The following is a 23,652-nucleotide window of genomic DNA, read 5'->3' as shown; positions in this document are numbered from 1 at the left end:
TGTAACAACTATTTTGCTACAATAAACCCTTAAGATGACAGTGTAGGCACCCTGTAGACAGTCCTACCCAGAGGTCATCAGTGAACATGAACACATGAACCCAGTGAAAATGCTCTAGAAGTCACATGCGAGGGCTCATTCTTATAGAGAGATGGGGAGATTTAAGCTATGTGAGATTTGGGTAAAGCTGCTTATGATTATAAAAGATATAGACAGAACAGAGAATGGAAATGCCAAAGGGGAGTATCTTTTCTAAAGATAAGGATCCACATGAAAAAATAAATTAAAATGATACAGTAGTTAAGAGTAAAAAGGCAAGGCCTTTTTTTCCCCAGATATGACCTTCCAGCCCTATACTCCCAAAGTAAGTATTTCAACGTTTTCATTTTTAGTTTTTTAACTCGTTACTATCACCACAACATATGTATATATCCCTCTTTATTCATAAATGCCTGAGAGTCTCCCTTGTCTCCTCATCATGAGAGATGAAGAATTTGGGTACCTTCCTTGCTCTCCTCTCCCTTTCTCCCTTCCACCTACTATTCATTTGAATTATCCCAGTGATTGCCTCTATGACTTTAAGTTATGTAGTTAAATTTCTAGTTCTGAATTAATCGTCTTGGGCAGTACCTAAAAATACTATGAGAAAAGGAAATTAGCACACATCCTTCCTAAAAGTAAGATGTCAAAAACGTTTTCTTAATCACTAACTTACGAGTTCGGTAACTAACCTGAGGCAAACCTATTGAAACAATTCTCTCTTCTCTTCACAGGCAGTAGTAGTGCTGACATGTATACTGTGGAGAATTGTTATCAAGTTTCTAAAACCTTATGTTTGACACAGATATGAATTTGTGGAACACATACACGTACTAGACTGACTGTCTGCATACGTTTTCATTCCAACAGACACTCCTATCTTCTTAAAACTTTGATATGACACATGGTTTTAACTCACACGTGACTCTAATCTGTTCCTAAAGAGTTTACATGTATCTTAAGGCTTCCTGAGTAACACATTCTATTTCAATCCCATAGAAACCCTTCTTTACTTGACAGGGTCCTGGATTTCTAATCAAACTTCATCAATATGATCCAAGAGTAACAAAACGCTTATTGCAAAAAAGGTCACCAACTAATGTCCTAGAACAAAGCAGGGCTATCGATTATGAAAGGATGATTGCTTCTATACAGCCCCACTGGGTTAGTCATGGCTAGAGAAAAAAAAATGACAGAAATTGACTCAAAAGCTAACATATAATGAAAGAAATGGCAGAGCCATAGCAGGTACTTAACGAATCACAACTGTAAAAGATTGGAACAGTTGTAACATTGTTACTAAACCACAATGGCAGACTCGCCTGTCAGTCACACACTATTATTCCTAATGGGAATGTGACTATTTTCACCCTTCCTATTTTGAGTAACAACTGAATGAATGAATCAAAGATGAAAAAAAATAATACTAAAAACAAACCAAAGAACAACTTTCACAAGAATGTGATGTCATATACAAGAGACAGAATTGTCATTTTTCCTACCACACTCCCACTATGCAGAGCAATCACCTTCAGTATCTTCATTAAGACTAATTGTTGGAGGAGGTTATCAAGAAGACATGACCACCAGTTGACCTTCTAGCTGAACCTGGGCAACTGGAGCCTCCCCCCCCACAACTTTTGTCCTTCTAACGTGTCCTGCTTGCCTTCCCCACTCCCAGAAGCTGCTCCAAGGATAGCCTTGAGACAGAAATGTGGTGTCGAGGCTATGTGGACTAGGTTTGTGACTGAACCGGGTTGAGATTTTTATATAAACTTATACGATTCTGACGGGTGGATGTGAAGATCTATGTGTCTTGCAAGCATCTAAGACAAGCCTCTTGTTTGTAAATTCTCTTCCTTATTAAAACTGCTACCTATCAATATGGAGGAATCTACCTCTTTCTTCAGTTTCTCCCTACCCTGTGTGTACAAGGACCAGTTTGAAAACCAACATTAATTTATGTAGGTAGGTCAAACTTTGATTTTCCTAGAAATGATTGTTCAATTTTCCCCATAGGAAGTTAGTGTCTCTTAGAAAACATAACTGTACATTTCTCTGAAAGAATTTATGGTAAGGCTTTTTGGAAAAATGTAAATTTTTAGACATGTTTGTAAAATCATGTGAGGTTATGATATCCATAATGATGTTACAAATAAATATCCTAAAGTAGGCTATTTAATGTCAAAGTAACTACTTAATAGTAGGTATTATATCATGTTATCATAACATAAAACTTTAAATAGATAGGATTTACTTTCTAAAGATAATTAGCCAACAGAACACTCCAAGAGTACAAGACAAAAAAAAATATCCAGTGAGGTTGAGTCAAATATTTCATTAGCACCCATTCAATGGGTATAATGCAGAGAGAAAAAGTCACATTAGCAAACAACAACTAAGACATGATGGGTGGGAAAGTTGAAGGTAAAATATATGTTTAATAAAAATATACATGTAGTTAGGTTCAAAATATTTTACAAGGCAAAAGGAAACATTTTTTACATATATATTATATAGAATATATTATGTATAAGATTTGGTGGTAAATAGGCAGAAACGAATAACATTTTAAAGGTTTTATATATTATTGGCTGTGTAGGCAGAAGACAGGATTATAATAATTGAATTTTTTGAAGTTAAATATTAGTGGCTTTAAAAGAGAAAAACCATTTTAAAAGTATAATCCATACCCTGATGGTTTCAGATTAGTTACTATGTAAAGAAGAATGACCTGATTATGTGATAGAAGTTGTTAAATTCGAGCTTTGTCTTGGGTTTTAGATTTTCCCGAAAGGGAGAAAAAAAATAATAGCTAATGTAATTCAAAACCCTAATTCTAACTGAATCATTTCACCTCCCTATCTATTCATGAATCAGAAAACTACTACTAGAATATATTCCAGTAGAAAACACTTCCATGCTCCAAAGACTATTTGATACAACAGTTTTTCATTATTCATAGCACAAACAGGTTCCAAATGGTGAAGAATTCCACAGTTGCAGGTTATTACCAAAATACCAAGAAATCACAATTTATAAATATAAATGATTATGGCTGATTCAACATCTCATCAGAACAATTATTGTAAGTGTGAAAAAGCAATGGACCCTCTTGTTTAGCACAGAATTTATACTAGACCCTGGTGAACAACATTTTGTAGATGCTAATTTTTTAGATGCTAACATTCTTGGTTTCAGCAATTTTCACTGCATCCTCTATATTGTTAACTGGCCTGCTAATTGTAGCTACCATTTATTGTGTAATGTAATCCTAAACAGTAGGCCAGAGTTATCACTTAGTGGTTACCACAGATACGTTTAAGCCAACGTTAATTAAGGTTATTTATAATTGCTTCACAAGATTTAAAGTTAAGTTCCCACAGAGGTAATTCTTCTAGTTGCTAGTACTATTCAATTTTCCAGTTCTTACTATTTTCAATGTTTTGTTCCAAAGATCAGGAAAACATAGATGGTCCAAAGAACAAAGGGAGAAAGGCAGAAATATTATAATCATGAAGGTACTGAACTGTATCTCAGCACAGCTCTGAAGGCTCAACATATACTTTCCAAAGCCAGTTTAAGAAGAAAGCCAAGAATCAAACTGATATTCTTTTTTTTTTTTTATTGTTTATTTTTGAGAGAGAGAGACAGAGACAGAGAGTGAGTGGGGAGGGGCAGGGAAGAGGGAGACACAGAATCTGAAGCAGGCTCCGGGCTCTGAGCTGTCAGTACAGAGCCCTACAGGGGACTCACACCCAGGAAGCATGAGATCATGACCAGAGCTGAAGTCGGACGCTTTACTGACCGAGCCACCCAGCTGTCCCCAGATTGATATTCTAATCTAAGATGTGTCACTATCTCTTAAGAACAAACATAATTAAGTTCTCTGAGCTTCAGATACTACTACACCTTTGTTAATACTACTTCCCCTTTGACCTGCAACCAAAGTTTATCAGTCCTTCAGGGGTCAAAAAATGTCCATCTTCCTCCATTAAGTCCTTTCTGATTATTTAACCCAATATTGATATATTTCTCCTTGGAATAGAGTTTTGATAACCAAATTTAGCACAGAATGATGTACACCTTATTTTTTTAGAGTAGCTTTAGGTTCAGAGCAAAATTGAACAGAAGGTACAGAGGTTTCCCATATGTCCCTGACCTATACATGCAGAGCCACCCCATTGTCAACATTCCCACACCAGAGAGGTACATTTGTTATAGCTGAAGAACTAAACTGATACATCATCACCCAGCCTCCATTGTTTACACTAGAGTTCACTCTTTGTATTGTATATGCTATGAGTTTGGACAGATTTATAATGACATGTATCTACCATCATAGTATCATACTCAGTAATTGCACTGCTCTAAAAATCCTTTGTGTTCCGCCTATTTATCCTTCCCTCTTCCACAACTCCTGACAACCACTGATATTTTTTTTACTGTCTCCATAGTTTTGCCTCCTCCAGAATGTCATATGGTTGAAATCACAGAGTATATGTAGACTTCTTAGATTAATTTTTCTTACTTAGTAAAATGTATTTAAGGTTCTCCCATCATGGCTTGGCAACTCATTTCTTTTTAGTGTTGAATGATATTCCAATGTCTGGATATACCACACAGTTTATTCATTCACTTACTAAAGGTCATCTTGGTTGCTTCCAAATTTGGGCAATTATGAATAAAGCTGCTATAAGCATATGTGTACAAGTTTCTGGTGGACAAAAGTTTTCAATTCCTTTGGGTAAACGCCAAAAAGTATGATTACTGGATTGTATGGTAAGAATATGCTTAGTTTTGTAAGAAACCACAGAACTGTCTCCCAAAGTGGCTGCAGTATTTTGCAGCACTACTAGCAATGAATGAGGTTCCATTGTTCCACATCCTCACCAGTATTTGGTGCTGTCAGTGTTCCAGATTCTAGCCATTCTAATATGTGTGAAATGAGTGGTATCTCATTGTTGTTTATTTTTAAGTTTATGTATTTATTTTTGAGAGAGAGAGAGCACAAGCAGGAGAGGGACAGAGAGAGGGAGAGAGAATCCCAAGCAGGCTCCGCACCGTCAGCACAGAACGTGATGCAGGGTTCTTACTCCCGAACCTTGAGATCATGACCTGAGCCAAAATCAAGAGTCAGATGCTTAACCAACTGAGCCACCCAGGCGCCCATGATTGTTGTTTTAATTTACATTACTCTGAAGACAAATGATGTGGAGCATCTTTTCATATGCATATTTGCCATTGATCTATCATCTTTGGCAAAGGATCTGTTCATATCTTTGGCCAAATTTTAATCAAGTTATTTGTTTTCTTATTGAGTTTTAAGGGTTCTTTGTATATTTGCACTTAGCTTAATGCCCTTCCAAGTTCATTCATGTTGTTTCAAATAGCAAGATTTCCTTGTTTATATGGCTGAGTAATAGTCCATCACACACACACACGCAAACACACACACACACACACACACACAATCTAGGCAAGAGTGCCTTCATGGTTTCCTAGATGTTAAGAATGTTTCCAATCCTTTCCTCTAAATCATTTTATTTCAATGTAAGTCCAGTAGGTTCACATAGAATCTAGAGGAAAATTAAGTTCCCTGGTTAAATGGAGGGAGGGGGAACAAAATAAAAACCAACAGGTATTGTGTGACCCTGCTGATGGGAAATACTTCTCCATATTTGATGTGTATTTCCAGTTAAGGGGAACTAATTTGTGTAATGCACATTCTCTTGGCCCTGCTAGTTAACTAGTTGATAAATGTGGAAAGACTGACTGGACATGCTCTGCCTAGCTCCCCTCTCTTCCTCCTAAGAAGGAACTTTCTTGCAGAGAACACAAATTTTCCTCTTTTCTATGTGGTTAAGTTTTACCTGGGCAGGCTTCTTGCATGGGCAAGCCCCAGTTCAGAACAATGTGGGGCCAGATGGGGAAATCTGCATAATCCTGGAATTTCCTATTAGCAAGCCTATTTGGCTGACATATATAAAGCTACCTGCTCCGCCTAACCTCTGTTGGTATTAAACTTTGGCCTTGATAGTACTTTGGGGTTTTTTCCCAAAAAAATGTGAATAAAGAATGCTATTAGTTGGACTTCCCATGAGACGTTCACAAACCCATTTTTGTAAAACTTTGTATGTATGTTTACTTAAAAATCTGAAAAATAATTAAACCAAAGTGATAGAATTACAGACAATTTGGGTTTGCATCTTTACATATTCTAAACTTGTACTTTATGAAGATGTATTGTAATTATGAAAAAAGGTTAAATATACACTTTTTAATATAGTGCTGACCTCCTCAGAAAAAGTCCTTTCAGTAGATGTTGTGTGTAGATCCTGAATATTTTAGATATTTAATAGTATTTTAATAACAAACCACCAAATGGACCGTACAGTTGGAGAAGGTCACAAGAAGTCTCAGGCCTCCTATATTACTAAGCACCCTTTCTAATCAGTTAACAGACTCTTGGAGTAATCAAAGAAAATTGTCCTTATTTTTTAGCAGTTACAGATCCACATGACTCTTCAAAAACACATCACTGCATTGCATTCTCACGGTAGATACAGAATCCCTTTGGTCCAGTAGAAGCTATAGTATGCTTTAATGGTGACATTTTCCTCCAAATATCACTAACTTTCATAGAAGCCAGCAGCTTCAAAGTGCTGGGTGCAGCAGGCTTGGAATCAGGAGACATTTATTCCCTCCTCTGTCACTATATTTCTGCTCACTTAGCCTTGTTCCATTTTGCCCATCCACAAAATGAGAAAAATAACTCTTGCTTGTTTCTTAACAAGAGTAGGAAGGAATTAAATGGGAATCTATGCATGAATGCTATGATTTGAGATTCTTACAAATAAAGAAAAAATATATACACATAAACATTCAGAACTGCCATCAGCGTAATTAATTTTAGCAGTCCATTAATGTAGACTATGTATTTTGTTTGTTTTTTAACTCAACATGAGTTTAAATATGTGACATTTTTCTCCAAATATCACTAACTTTCACAAAAGCCAGTAGCTTCAACATGGTAGAGGCTGGATAGGTATCAAAATGGCAGAGGAGCAAGTTCTCTGTGTCTAGGAGGAAAACTGGTATTCGACAAGAAATACATTACCCCTGAGAGTTTCTTTCTCCAATCAAGAAATGAAAAATCACTTGTATGTGGCAAGTTAACCAAATAACAGTGGAAGAATGCCAGTTCTAGGAAAAGACATTTTGATGGATGTGGAAGGAATGAAATGAGATGCCTGCTTTATTAAACAGCAGCTGATCAGTGTTCTACCCACAAGAGGAAGTTTACAAAGGACTAGGACAGTTGTGTCAGGGAACAGAAACCCACAATCATCTGCAGTAGTTTGAAAAGGACAAAAGCACAAAGTACATAAAGCATAAAGAGCATAAAAACAAGTGACATCTGATAAAACACAAGAGACTCAGTAGAAGGGCATTACAGCTTGAAGACAGAAAGCAGCAAATTAGGGTCAAGGAAAGAGCTTGTTTCTATGAATTTGAAAACACTGAAAAGACCAGGGAGGCAGAAAACCCCTTGCAACTTAGCAGGGCTACAGACGTCAAATAGCTGGGAAAGGTTATCTTAAATAGTTTCTTTGCAAGAGTTTTGCTTTTCTTTTTTTAATAAACTGAATTAATGAGCTGAAGCTCAGTGCCCTTTTAAAAAGGAGGCAAAGGAAATAAGCCATTGTTGACAAACATAGCATTAGAAGATTGCTCAAATGTTCTGCAATAGTTAAGCTTTCAGCTTGCCACTAAACCCAGCTGTTGACTTAGGGTAACAGCTGCAGGAAGCACAGAGGGTTAAAAGGATCATTTGAAATTGGGAAATAGGTGGTGAGGGTTTGTGTTCTCTTTTTGAAGTGATCATTTGCCCGATTGCATCAGAGGCTTAAAGAAGATCAAAAGCTCCAGATGCTGTAACCTGCTTTGTTGGAAAGACTTCTAATTGAATCAGACATGGACAGAATATAATTACATAAAAAGTAATAAATCTATGATTAAGATTTGGAGCTGCAATGTTTGGACTGCTCTAATTCCTTTACTGTCTCTTTTACAAATCACTGGTAATTAGAGACATGCATTATTTCCAAACACCCAATAACTCCCGTCTTGGATAAGAGAAAAGGTGGTCAGAAAAAATTCTTAGGGACTTATTCTATATTTATATTTTTGTTATAAAAATTATATTCACATAAGGAGAGAGTGGGTACAGCATGGATATACGGTTATAATGAAAGGGGATAAACATGGCTTCATATTTGAATTTATGACAAAGCATTTGGACAGATCTGGCAAAGCCTAATCCCCAACAAAACCAGATGGAACAGCATATCCATCACAGAGAGAAACTCACAGGAGTTCTTCTCTAGAATTGCAGAAACAAATACTGATTTCTGAATATTTTTTAGACAGTATGCCTGTATATTTGTTCTTCATATCTTGGCCAACACTCTTCAGATAACTTCTGTGCTCCAATTTTGAAAAACGTAAAATGATAGAACAGTTGAGATGTTTACTTCCAACTCAGTATTGACAGTCAGTCAGTCAAAAAATATTCCTTAATACCCACAGGGCTCATAACACTACCGTGGATACTTGGAGGTACGTATTAAAGAACAGATATTGTTCTGAACCAAAGAAAATGCACAGTAATGATTTCAGTGATACAGGGCATGTATGTTCAGAGATTCAAACCAGAGACCGGCATTAGAAGAAGAAAAAGAAACTAAATGCAGGAGATGCAAGAAGACATTTCTGACAAGAAACTGAATTTTTTTTCTTTTTACTTTTTGTTGTGAGAGAGCCTACCCAGCAACTATTACAGCCAGCGTCTCCTTGCTACATACTGCCACCTAAAGGACAGCTGGTAATTGCTGGATAATAACTTGTTTTCTTTCTTATAGCTAAAAGTAAATGTCCTAATTAATTTCATGATGCCCCTATTTTTCATGCAGCATTAAAGTTAAGTATGCAAATGTACATTCGATCTTACGTCTATTATCATAAAATTAAAGTGTTGCCTAGTGTTTGAGATTGGTTTAAAAAAACTAAAAAAGTCCCTCCTTGTACATAACATTGCATAGCAAGGCAAATTTTTATTCCTGTTCTATTTCACTTCGGGAAGCAGATTATCAGGACTAGGTGGTCAAAAGATTCTGAATAAAGAATCTTCTAGAATGTGATAAACCTAATGTTCAAATGCAGCATTTAAGGGATGTTTTTGATGATGGTGCTGGCCGGCAGTGAGTACTTTTACCTAAATGTCTCATGAACCGTGATGCAATTAGTCATTGTTTCTCAAAGAAAACGTCACTATGTTTATGCTAAAAAGATTTGGAATTTTAAGGTAATCTTTTTGATAAGCATAACAAAAGGAAATTAAAAGTAAAAAGACTTTTTAACAAAGCCCTTAAAAATACATAAACTCAACTCTCAGTACCTGCTGAATGTAATAAAATGACCAAACTATCATGGTTATTAGGAGGAGACCTTTATGAATTAAAAGAAACAATTTGGTTCTTCCAATTTGGTAACAAGAACGTTATGACATTCTCCTCTAGAAAGAATTATCAAATTACTTGCTTGAATAGAAATCGATCACATCAGGCCAGAAGAGCAGCTTCCATGGCAACTGATGCATTAGAAGATCCTAGATGTTCTATGTCCTCATTTAGCATACTGACTGATATGATTCAGAAAGATTCAGTAAGCCCTAGATGAACCGAAAGCTAAATTTGATCCCACTGATTGGCGAAAGCTACAGTAAGATTTCTGGTGAAAAAGATCAACAGACTCCCAAAGATGGACTGAGATTTTGTTCAATGGTTTAAATTCATCTTGAAAACAAATTAATCAGAAACACTTTTATATTGAAAAAGAATCTATTTTTGTTCCATGGTAAATGTGTGACTGGAAAGTTCTGCATACATATTTCTGTTATTCAATTCGCATTCTTAAATGCACTAGAGAAGCTGCTTATTTATAGGAATCATGCAGAGTGTCATTTTGTAAAACAGAATATTCTAATAGTACAAATAGTAACAATTTTCTCTCCTCCCTGTATTTGGTAAATAGTGATTTTTAGATATTGAATTTTCTTAAAGTAATACAGCCGTAATTTGCAAACAACAAAATGCCAGGAGACACTTTCAGAAGTTACTCCTTGAGAATTCAGAATTCAAAGATACAGCACTGCAAGAAGGAATTTTTACAAGCTGATTATCTCTTCTTTTCTTGTATTATAAATAACAAGCATTTGTGAATTAATCAGGCCTACTGTCAGAAAATAGAGATCCTGAAATTCAGGTTCTCAGGTTAAGTTTAACACAGCAAAAATCCAATGGTCTGCCTATATGGTATGCGCCAACTTGGCACCCCAGAGGGAGGAAAATAATACATCAAATTTTGTGGTTAATAAGCTTTATTGTAGCTAAATTAAATATTTTCCTTTAGTGCTAATTCAAACCTTCAAAATGTATATCATTTTGGATTGGTGTATATATATTTGTGTGGCTTGCCTTTTGCATCTAGCCATAGACCTAATGAAAGACCCCCTAAAGAAGGATCTTATTTTTAAAACTACAGACAAAGCCCATTTGGGGGTGAGGATTTCTCCCCATACAGTTCCAAGATGTGGTTTGGCAGTAGACATTTTAGTAGGGGATACAACACAGTACAAAACTACTAACCTGGATTCTTTATTCTTTCACAGAATTACTGTTGCTAAGAAGGTCTTTAATCTCCTTGTTTTATTTCTCAGAAAGGTAGTAGTATTTTACTCCAAATAGTTTTAAATATCTTTAAATGTTGTATGTAAGGCTCTGCAAGCCAAAAATCACTTTTGCCTGAGATACTAATTCCCACAGAAGAAACCTAGGATGATTTCATTTGCCAAATAACGCGTGGAAAGTGTTTTGCTCAATTTTACTTCCATTTTACCACTGACTTTCACAATTGTAAGAAAAGCCTCATAATAGTTGTGAGTGTTAAAGAAAACATAGAAACTCGTATGCCTACGTTACAGGGGAGAAAATACCCATTTTGTGTAATAGCATCTGATCCTTATGGTGCCTATGACAGGCTCTTTACATTTTAATAAGGCATTTATATAACACACTGTTTTTTGAATAGATATATTACAACACTACAAGAATCATGTCACTAGTTTTTACATCATCCCTAACTGACAGACAGAATATCCATTCTGAACCAGCAGGTAAGGGAAAATGAAATGATGGCCAAAGTCCCAAGTCTGTTCTAAAACTAACTACTATAAGCTCCTTGAGGGTAAGCATAATATCTTATTATCTCATATCCCCTGCTGAGGAGGCTGCTTTGTACAATTTGAAAAACTAAAATGAATCATGGCCTTTGTGCCTTCACATTTCCATTATCTTCACACAGTGCTATCTAATTCCACTGTAACAGAAATCACCATTACGTATTTGCAAATAGTTAAATTTCTGAATTAGAATTAAATGTGGTAAGGACCATATATATATATATATATATATATATATATATATATATATATATATATATATAGGTTCATCTTCCAGGTGGTTATTGTCTATATTTAACAAGAGCATTCATTCTCCTGATTCTCTGAAAACTATAAAATGAAATCATCTCAAATGAATAGTTCAAAAGTTTAGATCATCCCAAACAGATGATAAAGCTAATGACAATATGCTAATTTAGTGATAATTTACCTAAAATTAACCAGAGGACCCAAAAAGGCTCCTATTCTCAGTTTACTATCACTATTTAATTAATTTCCACAGAAATTACTAATTCCTTCAGAAGAAACCTAGAGTGCTTCTATGTGAAGGTTTGGATGAGAAACTGTAAGACGCTGTACCAGTAGTTACTCTTGAAAGTGGTCCCAGTGATCTGCATCTCCTGCTTCGCACACCCTACGGAGTCCCCTCCCACCTTGAGCCAGGGATGTGCTGTGTGACCAAAAGCATATGGCAGAAATAATGGCTGTCACTTCTGAGATTAGTTACAGATAACTGCTGTCTTCCCCTTAGGCATGCTCTCCCTGTGCTCTCCCTTTCTCTCTCTCTCCTTTTCTCTCTCTCTCTCTCTCTCTGAGATATACAGATGGATAGAGAGAGAGAGAGAGAGAGAGAGAGAGATCTCCTTGAAGTCTCCAATTAAAAACTAGCAAGGAGCATGGCTTCCCAACAACCACATGAGCCAATTTCAAAGCGACTCTGCAGCCCTGGGAGAGTCTTGAGCCCACAGTTCGGCTGCAATCTCTTGATTCAGACCCACCAGCTAAGCTGCTCTCTGATTCTCATGAATATCACAGGAATAATTATTTATATATTATCACAGGATAATTTAATATCTCCCAGAAATTGTCAGATAATAAAAGCTTGTTGTTTTAAGCTGTTAAGCTTGGGGATAATTTGTTATACAGAAATTGATAACTACTACAGATACGCAGGCATATCTAGGGGTTTTACGTTTTCTATCAGTGAAAGTATAATTATAGAAGTAAAATTTTAAGACAGCACAAAAAGTAAACATCTAATGACATAAAAGATGATGATCATGATTTGGTTTTCTAGGCTAAGGTTTAAGACTCCTACATTATGGACTATTGGGAAAGGCTGGAAATCTAAAAAAGGTTGTGATGAATATTTTTTGCTATGATAAAGAAAGTTTTTAAGACCTGAGAGAGGGAAGAAAATGCCCAGATCAAAAGACTGAACTGACAGTATAAACAGTAAAAATAAATTTGACATAAAAAGAATAATGATGAAAGTGATATTAAATAATTCACAGGGAAAGAGTTTGGCAATAAAACCAAGGTCTCTCATGGGTTTGGTTATGGTCTATCTCTAGAACAGTTAAAAATAAGGATGTCCTACAAATTAAGATTTAAAATGTAACCTAAAGAAGTAAGTTGATCTCACGGATATCAGTGAAATATTCATGAGAGATATCTGGTGGGAGAAAGAACGTCTGCCCAGAAAAGGAATCGATCTGAAACATACATGTCACTGAAGAGGAAAGACAAAGAAAAAAATGCCTGGAGAGAAATCCACAGACCTAAGAGCAGAAGCATAATTGGGAACAAACAGGTAAGATTAGGAAGAGTCAAAGAAACAACATCAGTAGGCATGTGGCCTACAGAGTACTTAGCCATATCAAAGTTGGGGATTTCAAAACTGCACAGATGACAAAATAGAGAACGTATAAAGAACTTCAAGTATAATGGTATCTGGAAAGGTTATTTTTTCCTAAATGCAAAATATCTGGTAAATTCTAGACTTTCCTTGTTGACAATTTCATGTTTCACATTTCATAATACCCAAAATACTAACAAGATTTAGAAATCCTTCCATACTGGAGTCTTGGGTGGCAGGGTAGGGGGAGGGTGTGGAGGGATAGGGGTAGAGATTAATGAGGAAGGAATCTGGTTTATATAAGAAATTCCAAACATTAAGGACCAATATTATTCAGTGATTTTTCAAAAAGGAGGGGAAAATTATCCAATGAATATACTAATGATGTAGATCCCTAGAAGAATTTGAGAAGATTCTTAGAAAGCAGTTATTTCCAGAAATAGCCCAGAGTCACCAAGAAAATTTCCTTAGTTATAATATCCTGATCTCCGTTTTTTTGATAGTATTATAAGATAAATGATCTAGAATATCACTTTTTAAAAGGATATATCCTTATTTAACATATCTTTTGATAAAGTCTCCCCTGAAATACCTATGGAAAACAAAAGAACTATCTGGTTGATAACACAGTTAAGTGGAATGATCGTTAGTACTAAAATATGTTTATTATTTGATTAAATTTTAGTAAGGTTCTAGTGATCTATTAAAAGTGGCCCATTAATTTTGGAGGATATATTAAAGACAGATTTACCATACTATTCATAGCATAGTTAGGAAAAAATAAATTTGATGACAGAACGAATTTTTTTTATTAAAAAAGTAAATAACAGGACACATTTAAGGTCCTGGATTTAGAGTAAATGAACTGTATACATACAGATTGGGAGACAACGGTTAATTAGTCAACTGAAAAGCATTCTTACTGTATTTGACTAAAATCTCAATATTAGTACACAGAGTGATATACTGAAGAAACCTATATCCAATATTGTTTAAAATGAGGATTATCTGGGGTGCCTGGGTGGCTGGGTCAGTTAAGCATCCGACTTCGGCTCAGGTCATGATCTCACAGTCTGTGAGTTTGAGCCCCGCGTCGGGCTCTGTGCTGACCGCTCAGAGCTTGAGCCTGTTTCAGATTCTGTGTCTCCCTCTCTTTCTGGCCCTCCCCTGTTCATGCTCTGTCTCTCTCTGTCTCAAAAATAAACAAACGTTAAAAAAAATTTTTTTTTTAAATAAAATGAGGATTATCCAACTTCTGAAAGGTAAAAGTCACTGTATTCTGCACTGACCAGATAACCTTATGGATATGTTTAGATTTGGGCACTACTTTTATTTTATTTTATTTTATTTTATTTTATTTTATTTTTTAACGTTTATTTATTTCTGAGACAGAGAGAGACAGAGCATGAACAGGGGAGGGGCAGAGAGAGAGGGAGACACAGAATCGGAAGCAGGCTCCAGGCTCTGAGCCATCAGCCCAGAGCCCAACGCGGGGCTCGAACTCCTGGACCGTGAGATCGTGACCTGAGCTAAAGTCGGACGCTTAACCGACTGAGCCACCCAGGCGCCCCTGGGCACTACTTTTAAAGGGACAACTGGGGGAAAAAAATATAGAAAGCTCAGTGGTGACTGATCACTCATTCTTCTAGTAAGACTTCTGGATATAAGCTTTTAATTGTCTAATCTGTTCTAGACATTATGCTGGGACTGGACATAATAAGATTAAAAATCATCTTCTCCTTGTCCACATGAGCATATGACCCAATAGGGAGGAAAGCAAATATGCAGTGTGCATCTGTGAAGACTGTAATGCAAGAGAAATCTGAAATAATTGGACTGCTCTGCCTGGAGGATGGAGTTAGGGGAAAATGAGAGAGGTCTTCAAACACTTGAAAATATGGCTTAAGGGACACGTCTATATTCATGTGTCATACCAAAGGGCAAGGAGGAAAATTACAGAAAGGCAAAATTTGGCCTCAGAACTTTTCAACAATTAGAAATGTGTAGCAAGAGAGTAGACTTCATATAAAGTGGTAAAACTTTATCTTAGAAAATTTCTGATCAAAGGTCAATGAAAGTTGAAAAAATATCATAAGGATTTGTGCCTCAAGGCATGGCTGATGGTGGTGGTGTTGGCGTGTTTAAATGTATTTAACAAGGAAAGGAGAAGTAGGACAAAGCGATTTACTCTGTCTCTAAGATTCTTTGATTTCATGTACAAAAACTATCAATCTCTACCTTTATAAAATAAGATTTTCATTTTGGTTGCATGTCAAAAATGTGTAATGCTTCAAGAATCGCCGTAATTTAGGCAGCATATTTATGTAAGGGAAAATGTGTCCGATATTTAAGAGATTGATTCTGGTGTGCTGTGCCTAACGTGTTTCCTAAAATAAAGCAACTTTTAGAAAAGGCATAGTTAATACTTTCGTGTCCAAGAGCCTTATAAATCTAAATTAACTCGGATTTAGGATTGTTTTATTTCACATTTATATATAAAATTGAAAGAAATTATGCTATCTAGGAAATCTATTCATTTTTATATAGCTTTTCAGAATTTCTTTCAAAAGATTTTCTCTTGCAGAAAGCATATTCTTTTCATCTTATTCAATGATTCTTAATACTACCCGAGCTATAAGAAGGTGACTGATATTTGCTTTTGAGATTAATTCAAACATCCTCTCAGGGGATTAATAACACAAATTCTAAGCCATTTAGTACCCACGCCCTGCCATGTGCTGCTAGGTCAGCTAAAGGAGCCAAAACCTTCAAAACACATGACTTATTTTTCTATTATCAAACACATTGCTTTGACCTATAGTTTAAAAAAGACACTAGCCCATTTACTTCTTGCACAACATAACCATGACACAGAGTAAATAAAAGAAAACTAAATACTAGAAATCATCCAAAAGAAAACATTAATTAGTGTGCTAATTTTTAAATGATTAAGTAGTAGGTATTTTTTCATTTGACCTGTAAAGTAATATTTTAAATAATTCTTCCATTCTCTGTGAAACTCCTCAGGCAATCCTTCATACCAGTGTTTTCCATGGGGATTTTTCTGTGTAGGCTGTCTCACTTTCCTGAGAATCCTACGTTTACAGTATTTATTGATTGCAGAGAGCCAAGAGAAATACATTGGATGGCAGAACTAATTTTTTTAAGTATATTTAACAGGAAGCATTTAAGGTCAAATTTTACAGACTGCCTCCTGAATTAGTAAGATTTAATTTATGTAATCCAAATTCTTGCCAAATAGCAGAAACACACATACCAGCCTTTCTTATGTAAGGCTCAGCTGTGATAAACCACCTGTATGGAAAACTGCCAACTACTCCTCTAGATCAATGTTTCTCAAATTACGATCTTTGGACCATGGGCACCAGGAATCAACTGCAGTGCTTTTCAATAACACAGGTTCCTGAACCTCATCCTTAATCTGCTAAATCAGAATCTTCCCAGGTAATCCTTTAAGCAACCTAAAACTTGAAAACCCACATTAAATGTGCCTTATTATATATTTTTTGAAGTTTATTTTTGAGTGAGACAGAGACAGCGTGAGTGGGGGAGGGGCAGAGAGAGGGGGAAGAGAGAGAATCCCAAGCAGGCTGTCCGATGCAGGGCTTGAACCCATGAAACCATGAGATTATGACCTGAGCCGAGACCAAGAGTCCATCGCCTAACCGACTGAGCCACCCAGGCACCCCTATGCCTTATTATATTTTGATCAAGCTAGACAACCAAAGAGCTAGAGCAAGAAAAAGACATATGAGCTCAATGTTGTATTTATTTTACAAACTTTTTAGTTGGACATTGACCATTATATCACACAATTTCCTTTCTGTGAGAACACACAAAGTCTAACTTTCAGGAAAAGGTGTTTTTGTTTTTTTTTTTTTTGAAGTTTATTTATTTATTTTGAAAGAGAGAGAGAGAGGAGGGGCAGACAGAGAAGGAGAGAGAGAGAACCCCAAGCAGGCTCCCCACTGTGAGTGCAGAGCCTGACACAGTGCTTGAACCCACGAACCATGAGATGATGACCTGAGCCAAGTCAGACGTTCAACCAACGGAACTGCCCAGGCACCCCACTTTCAGGAAAAGGTTTGATTTTTCCCGGAAAAAGCTTTACTTTTATCTTATTCATGATTCTTACTTCTTGCTTTGCTCTGGTCACTAAACAGCTCAGAAACAAATTTTAGACCTAGCTCTTACAATACTGTAATACGTAATAAAATGCACTTAGCCACCTACAAGTTTATTGTTATTTTTACAGATATATAGACAGTAAACTGACTCAAATCCAGTTTCACAGAAAAGTGGAATATAAATTCATAGATAGGTCAGGGTGCCTGGGTAGCTCAGTCGCTTCAGTGTCATTTCAGCTCCAGTCATGATCTCACATTTTGTGAGATTCAGCCTGAACCAGGCTCTCTGCTGACAGCGTGGAGACTACTTGGGATTCTCTCTCCCTCTCTCTCTCTCTCTCTCTCTCTCTCTGCCCATCTCCCATTTGCAATCTCTCTCTTGTTTGTTCTCAAAATAAATAAATTAACATTAAAAAAGATAAATTCATATATAGGTCAATAAATCTAGTAATGCAATCTAAGATTACTTTCATTATCTTGATAGCCAAATTACAGTTAACTCTGTCGACTGAAATATACATGCTTTATTGTATACGCTTTACCTAGGCCTCTCCCACCTTTTCCTTTAAAATGTTAAAAATTATTTTATTTTTCCCATTTTCCACATCTCAGAAGTGGTGCAAAGGTATCACTGAAAAACCAGGGATTACAAACATAGGGAGAAATTGGGTCATAGCTACCAAAGGTGAAGTAGAGTTCTCAGGAACAGTGGAGGGGTAACTGAAGAGGTAGACAGACTCATAAACTGGAGCTCTTGTATGTAATCGTTTTACCAACAACCTACTTAAAGTCAGTGCCTAACCCAGATTTCAAAACCTTTTTCCAAAAAGCATATCATGAGAAAATTATACAGTGCCAAAATCCATACACACTAAATATACTGTGTTTTTCCCACACTACTAGATTAGTCAGCTGTTAAAAAGAAAAAATATATGCTGTCTGATATTAGTTGCTATCTTAGTAAGTCAACACATGCTAATTTCCAGTGATCACTTTCCTTCATTTTCTTTAGTAAGTGCTCAAACCAGTACTGTACAAATGATCTGTGGCAATGGACCAGTCTGTTGTTTCTTAAATTTCCAATAATCTATCTTGGACTGAATACATGTCACAAAATATCTATTTCACAAAATACAACAAAAATGACATTCTAGAAAAATGAAATAACATAAAAAGCAAGATACAACATGCAACTGCATTTTAATAATTTTAAATATTTAAAAATTATTACATGTAACATTCTCAGGCAAATGTCTACAAAAGTTTCTAAAGGCTTACTCTATTTCTGTTCATATCATGCAGAGCAGTAACGGTCTGCAGATGAGTGCCTGTGTGGGGGCCACGCTTTACCTAACTTTCGATAAACAGCTGCTGCAACACTCTACTGGTTTATAACTTACACACCGCCTTTCCCATAAATTATTAGAAAAAGAATTATGCTCGCCCCTCTCAATTTCCCTTAACCTTCTTCTACCCCCACAATCAATCAATAACCAGTAAAAGTGAATTAGCAATCCTAGGGCCAAATCCTTTCAGCAATGTGTGACATAACAGAACCAAAACTAATGAGAGTAGCTAAAGGCTCTTTCTCAACTTTGGACCTAATCTGGGACATCATTTCCTTCTCACCATTATTTCTTCTAAGGATTCCAGTTCAAAGACAGTTACCTTCACCCACCAACATCAGGTTCTTCTCCTGTCAGGGCACAAGGAAAACTGCATTTCTCAATCCTGTTCAAGTTGGGTAAGACTATGTGACTGTATAGCCAACGGATAGGGAGAGGACCTGGCGTCATTCTCCTATTTCTCTTCCCTGGACCAACCAAGTAGCCCAAAACAAACAAATGAACAAATAAAAGAAACAAATTAACCCCCCACATCCCCCCCAAAAAAATGTGTTCTAGCAGGTTCACTCTAATGTATGATAGAGCCCGTCTCCATTGTTCTGAGTCTCTGAAATATTGTGTAAACCTGAACCCACTGCTGACCTGCACTAAAAATAAAGCATAAGCAAGAAATGAACCTTTGCTGTATTAATTACCCGAGATTTCAAAATTGTTACTAGAACATTATCTGGACTATTGTGGTTAACAGTCTTTTTAAAAAGGAGAGTGGAGAAAGAAAAACAGGTATCACACAAATATTTAGAAATAGGGTATCTATAGTAAAAGTGAAAAGAAAAGGGAAACAAATAATGACATACCCATATATCAGGAAGACTTAATTTACTCCAGGCTAGGGATTCAAGGAAAGTCTCCCTGAAGATGTGAAACTTAAATTGAGACTTTAAGTATGACACGGAGTTATTTAGGAGAAGAGGGAAGATGAGCATTTCAGGCAAAATAAACTGTGTATGGTGGTCTGCAAGCTGGAAAATGTGATGTCCAAAATGTGGAAAGGGACCAAGCTTCCCTTCATAAGCTTGGTGACATTCGTGACCATGAGATACCTACCTCAACACGATGTCTTCACCTCGTGCTCCTGTAATCCAGTGTTAGACTTCTCTATGATTTTAGGTCTGGTAAGACACCTGTACAAAAGCACACATTCTTTTGTAGCAGTTCTGATTCACCCATTACTTGAAGAACCTCATGTTCACTGCATAGACACATAGATGTGCCTAATAAATAGCTGATAACTGATGGAATGAATAAATAATGAAGGAATAATTGAAAGAAAATAGTTTGCATGTAGCCTCTTCTCAAGCAAAAATGAAAGCTAAAACTCATATTAGAGCTATTCTAAATTTTATGGTTTTCTAAATTGTGTTCATATTGCTTCTCTCCCAAGGATAGAGAATATCAAATTGACTCTAATACAATATGGAGAAAGGCAACATGAATTATTGAAAAAAATCAATTTTTAAAGAGTAAAAAAAAAAGTCATTTTATTATTGCCTAATACAATAAACACAAATTCATAGAATACTAGCAATGTTAGGGAGGCATTCTACTACTAGCCTTGTTTTTTGTTTTTTTTTTTTAAGTTCATTTATTTACTTAAGAGAGGGAGAGAGAGCACAAGCAGGGGAGGGGCACAGAGACAGGAAGAGAGAGAATCCCAAGCAGGCTCCACACTGCCAGCACAGAGCCCGAAGCAGGGCTGAACTCACGAACTGTGAGATTATTACCTGAGCCAAAATCCAAAGTCAGACACTTACCTGACTCACCCACCCAGGTGCCCCTCTACTGGTCCCTTTTTAATGAATCAGTCTCTCAACTATCTATTGGATATCACCTGTATGCCTAGTCTTGGAGGAATAGTAAGTAGTCTCTAGAATCTGTGCTACATATCTTGAAAAACATAAAATCATTTAAAAAAACAATCACTGTCCTCAACATGATTAGCTAGATAGACCAGAAGTTACTGGAGATTACCACTGAATCAAAAAAGTGTATGTTGATGAAAGTCAACATATTTGCATTAACATACTCTTTTATTTTTATTAAAATACATGAAACAAAATTAATTGAAAACAACTTACTTTCTAAAATTCACACATTTTACTCCCAAATCTTTCTCTGTATTACTATTGTATATAATAAAATTCCTCTTTGTGAAAGGTACTTACAAATAAAATTGACTTAAATTTGGATATACCCATGTGAAGAACAAAAAAGTCGAGAAAACATGTAAACAAAGATAGGCTCTTTTTCCTAGACATACTTTAAAGTTTCTGTTCTTCACAAACTAGTCTCTATGACCTTTTAGGTTCCCTTTTTCCATTGGATGATAAGCATTTATGGGACAGCCACCTTAACATTCCATCCATCTCTGACTCAAGAACCATCTCCAGTTTAAGGAAGGTACTAGTATAATGGTAACAGAACAGATCCCAACTGCTCCTTTTTGTAACACTATCACCCTTGCCCTTTCCAACAAACTACCTTTTTAAAATTCTGCTCTTTAAACTGAGAACAAACTGAGGGTTGATGGAAGGTGGGAGGGAGAGGAGGGTAGGTGATGGGTATTGAAGAGGGCATCTTTTGGGATGAGCACTGGGTGTTGTATGGAAACCAATTTGACAATAAATTTCATATATTAAAAAAAATAAAATAAAATAAATAAAATTCTGCTCTTTACTATCTTAGTTTATTTATGGATAACCAGTAATACAATCTGTTTTCAACCTTTAAAAGTTAAGTCATTCAGTTTGAGATTGTCCTGGATATTACTTCCTGATTCTCCTTGTTGGTAATTAACAAGACAGTTTCCATGATTATATTTTATATTGATCCATTTAACATTTCAACCTAATGAAGTCATCCTCACTATGGGATACTGTTCCTTTAGGAATCAGTATCAGGTTAGTCACTTATGTAATCTTCAAAATCAAGCCAATGTCTCTGCTTGCTGCAACATCTCATCTACCATAAACATGATCCTCTGAGACAAAATCACTTGAAATAATTATAATTACTTTACCTGTTTTCATCAAAATCCATGATTTTGACCAACTTTATAGTTGCAGTAATGCTGAATCATATTCTGATAAATTATTCTTAATTTGTATACTTAGCTCTGCAAGGCTAGACTCCAGTTGCACAAAGGCAAAGATGGATGGATGCATTCCTCAGCATGAATACGTCTGGAGCATAAGAAAGAAAGCACTGGGTCCAGTGCCACTAACATCTGAGAGTCACAGTTTCCCATGTAGGCTGGGGAGTCCAATGCATCAGTTACCCTCTAGGCTTTCAACTCTTATGTTCCTTTTCCTTCTAGCTACAAATTACCCACATCAGGGAATTATCTCACAAAACACTGCTGAAAACATTAGCAGAATTCCATCTCTAAAAATCTGCCATATTTAATAACACAGCATTCATTTATTCCAACAATGGAGACTTCTATCCCGTTCTGTATTCAAGGAACAATATTTAAAAGCAGCTGATACATACATATGGATTCTCAGAGTAATATTCAGCTTTTTAAAAATTCTACTCCTTCTGAAAGAAAAATCCTTAGTAATGTTAAGGGACAGAGTTAATAAAAAGATTCTAAGAAATCATCTTGTGAGAGGATGACTTTCACTTGAAGTCCTCAAGGGTCTTTCCATCTTCCCTATGGACTACAGTTTAAGCTGATAAATAGACAGGTTCTGCCTCAGCCTGAAAGCCTGTAATTTACTTCTGTGTAGAGAAGTTTAAATAGATTTTTCTTTAACTTAAACAACCTTTTTCATCAGTATTTTCTTCTCATAATATTCACGCATCAATAATGCAAGATGGCTGAGACTGGAAAGATAACTTCTGCATCTGACAATGCAGCGGACATTCCACCTTTTTAGAGTAGGTCATTGGCATCTTTACAAGGTATAGTGAATGGTCAGCAGTGACCCTAAAAGGCAATTTTTGCCCTAAGTAAAATAGTCTGGGGTTACATTCACCTACAACTACATGCAACTTTAAGGCCCAGAGATCAAAGAGTTCCCGTAAATACAAAGAAAACTAACACCTTAGCTCCATATCCACTCCGAGTCACGTATGAAACTCGGGATCAGAAAGAACTCCAATAATGTTTCTTGTTTTGTACCATGCCTTCAGGAGAAAGGTTTCATCACAAGTAAATTGCAGCCCCTACCCTTCCTATGCCTGTGTCTACTGATGACAGAAGGAGAGAGAATTTGAATTACTTTTTTTAAAATTTATTTGTTTAAATTTAAGTTACTTAACATACAGAGTAGCATTGGTTTCAGGAGTAGAACCCAGTGATTCATCATTTACCCATAACACCCAGTACTCATCCCAACAATTATTACTTCTGTAATTACTTAAAATTAAGATATAGTAATGTCTACAATTGTATAGTGACTTTCATTTGCAAAGTGGTTTAGCACACATATCTCACACAAGATGGATTTAAAACTAGCAGATACTCAACTTAGAGTTTCAACAATCACTGTGCCTGCTGCCTCTTTCTAAATCAACATACATATTGGGGTGTCCAGGTGGCTCAGTTGGTTAAGCGTCCACCTTCAGCTCAGGTCATGATCTAATGGTTCATGGGTTTGAGCCCCATGTCGGGCTCTGTGCTGACAGCTTGGAGCCTGGAGCCTGCTTCAATTCTGTGTCTCCCTCTCTCTCTGCCCCTCCCCCCCGCCTCTCAAAAATAAACATTAAAAAATTTTTTAAATCGACATACATCCTTACTTGAATGTAAAAAGTATAAATGAAAAATTCTCTCCACATAATCATCTTACATCATTACAGACACTAAACATAGAGTAGTAATAAAGCAAGACAAATGTTAATTCCTTTTATTGGCCCAGACATAATCTCTGGAATCTCTGTCAGGAATACCAAAAA

General features: G+C 36.2%; 1 long non-coding RNA gene across 7 annotated transcripts in view; it reads right to left on the bottom strand.

Moving 5' to 3' along the window:
* Positions 1-23,652, bottom strand: part of LOC132664239 (uncharacterized) — a 307,601-nt gene that overhangs the window by 180,151 nt on the left and 103,798 nt on the right. Inside the window, exon 3 of one of the 7 annotated variants that reach the window (XR_009603535.3) lies at positions 19,801-19,877. The exons of the other annotated variants lie outside the window; for them this stretch is intronic. This is a non-coding gene — a long non-coding RNA (uncharacterized LOC132664239). The remainder of the gene's footprint in view (positions 1-19,800; positions 19,878-23,652) is intronic. 7 annotated transcript variants of the gene reach the window in all.

The sequence above is a fragment of the Panthera onca genome, chromosome F2 (assembly GCF_046562875.1).
Source record: "Panthera onca isolate mPanOnc1 chromosome F2, mPanOnc1 haplotype 2, whole genome shotgun sequence".
In the NCBI taxonomy this organism is placed as follows: Eukaryota; Metazoa; Chordata; class Mammalia; order Carnivora; family Felidae; genus Panthera; species Panthera onca.
The sequence above is the reverse complement of the archived record's forward strand: the minus strand, read 5'-3'. Positions and strand labels throughout refer to the sequence as shown.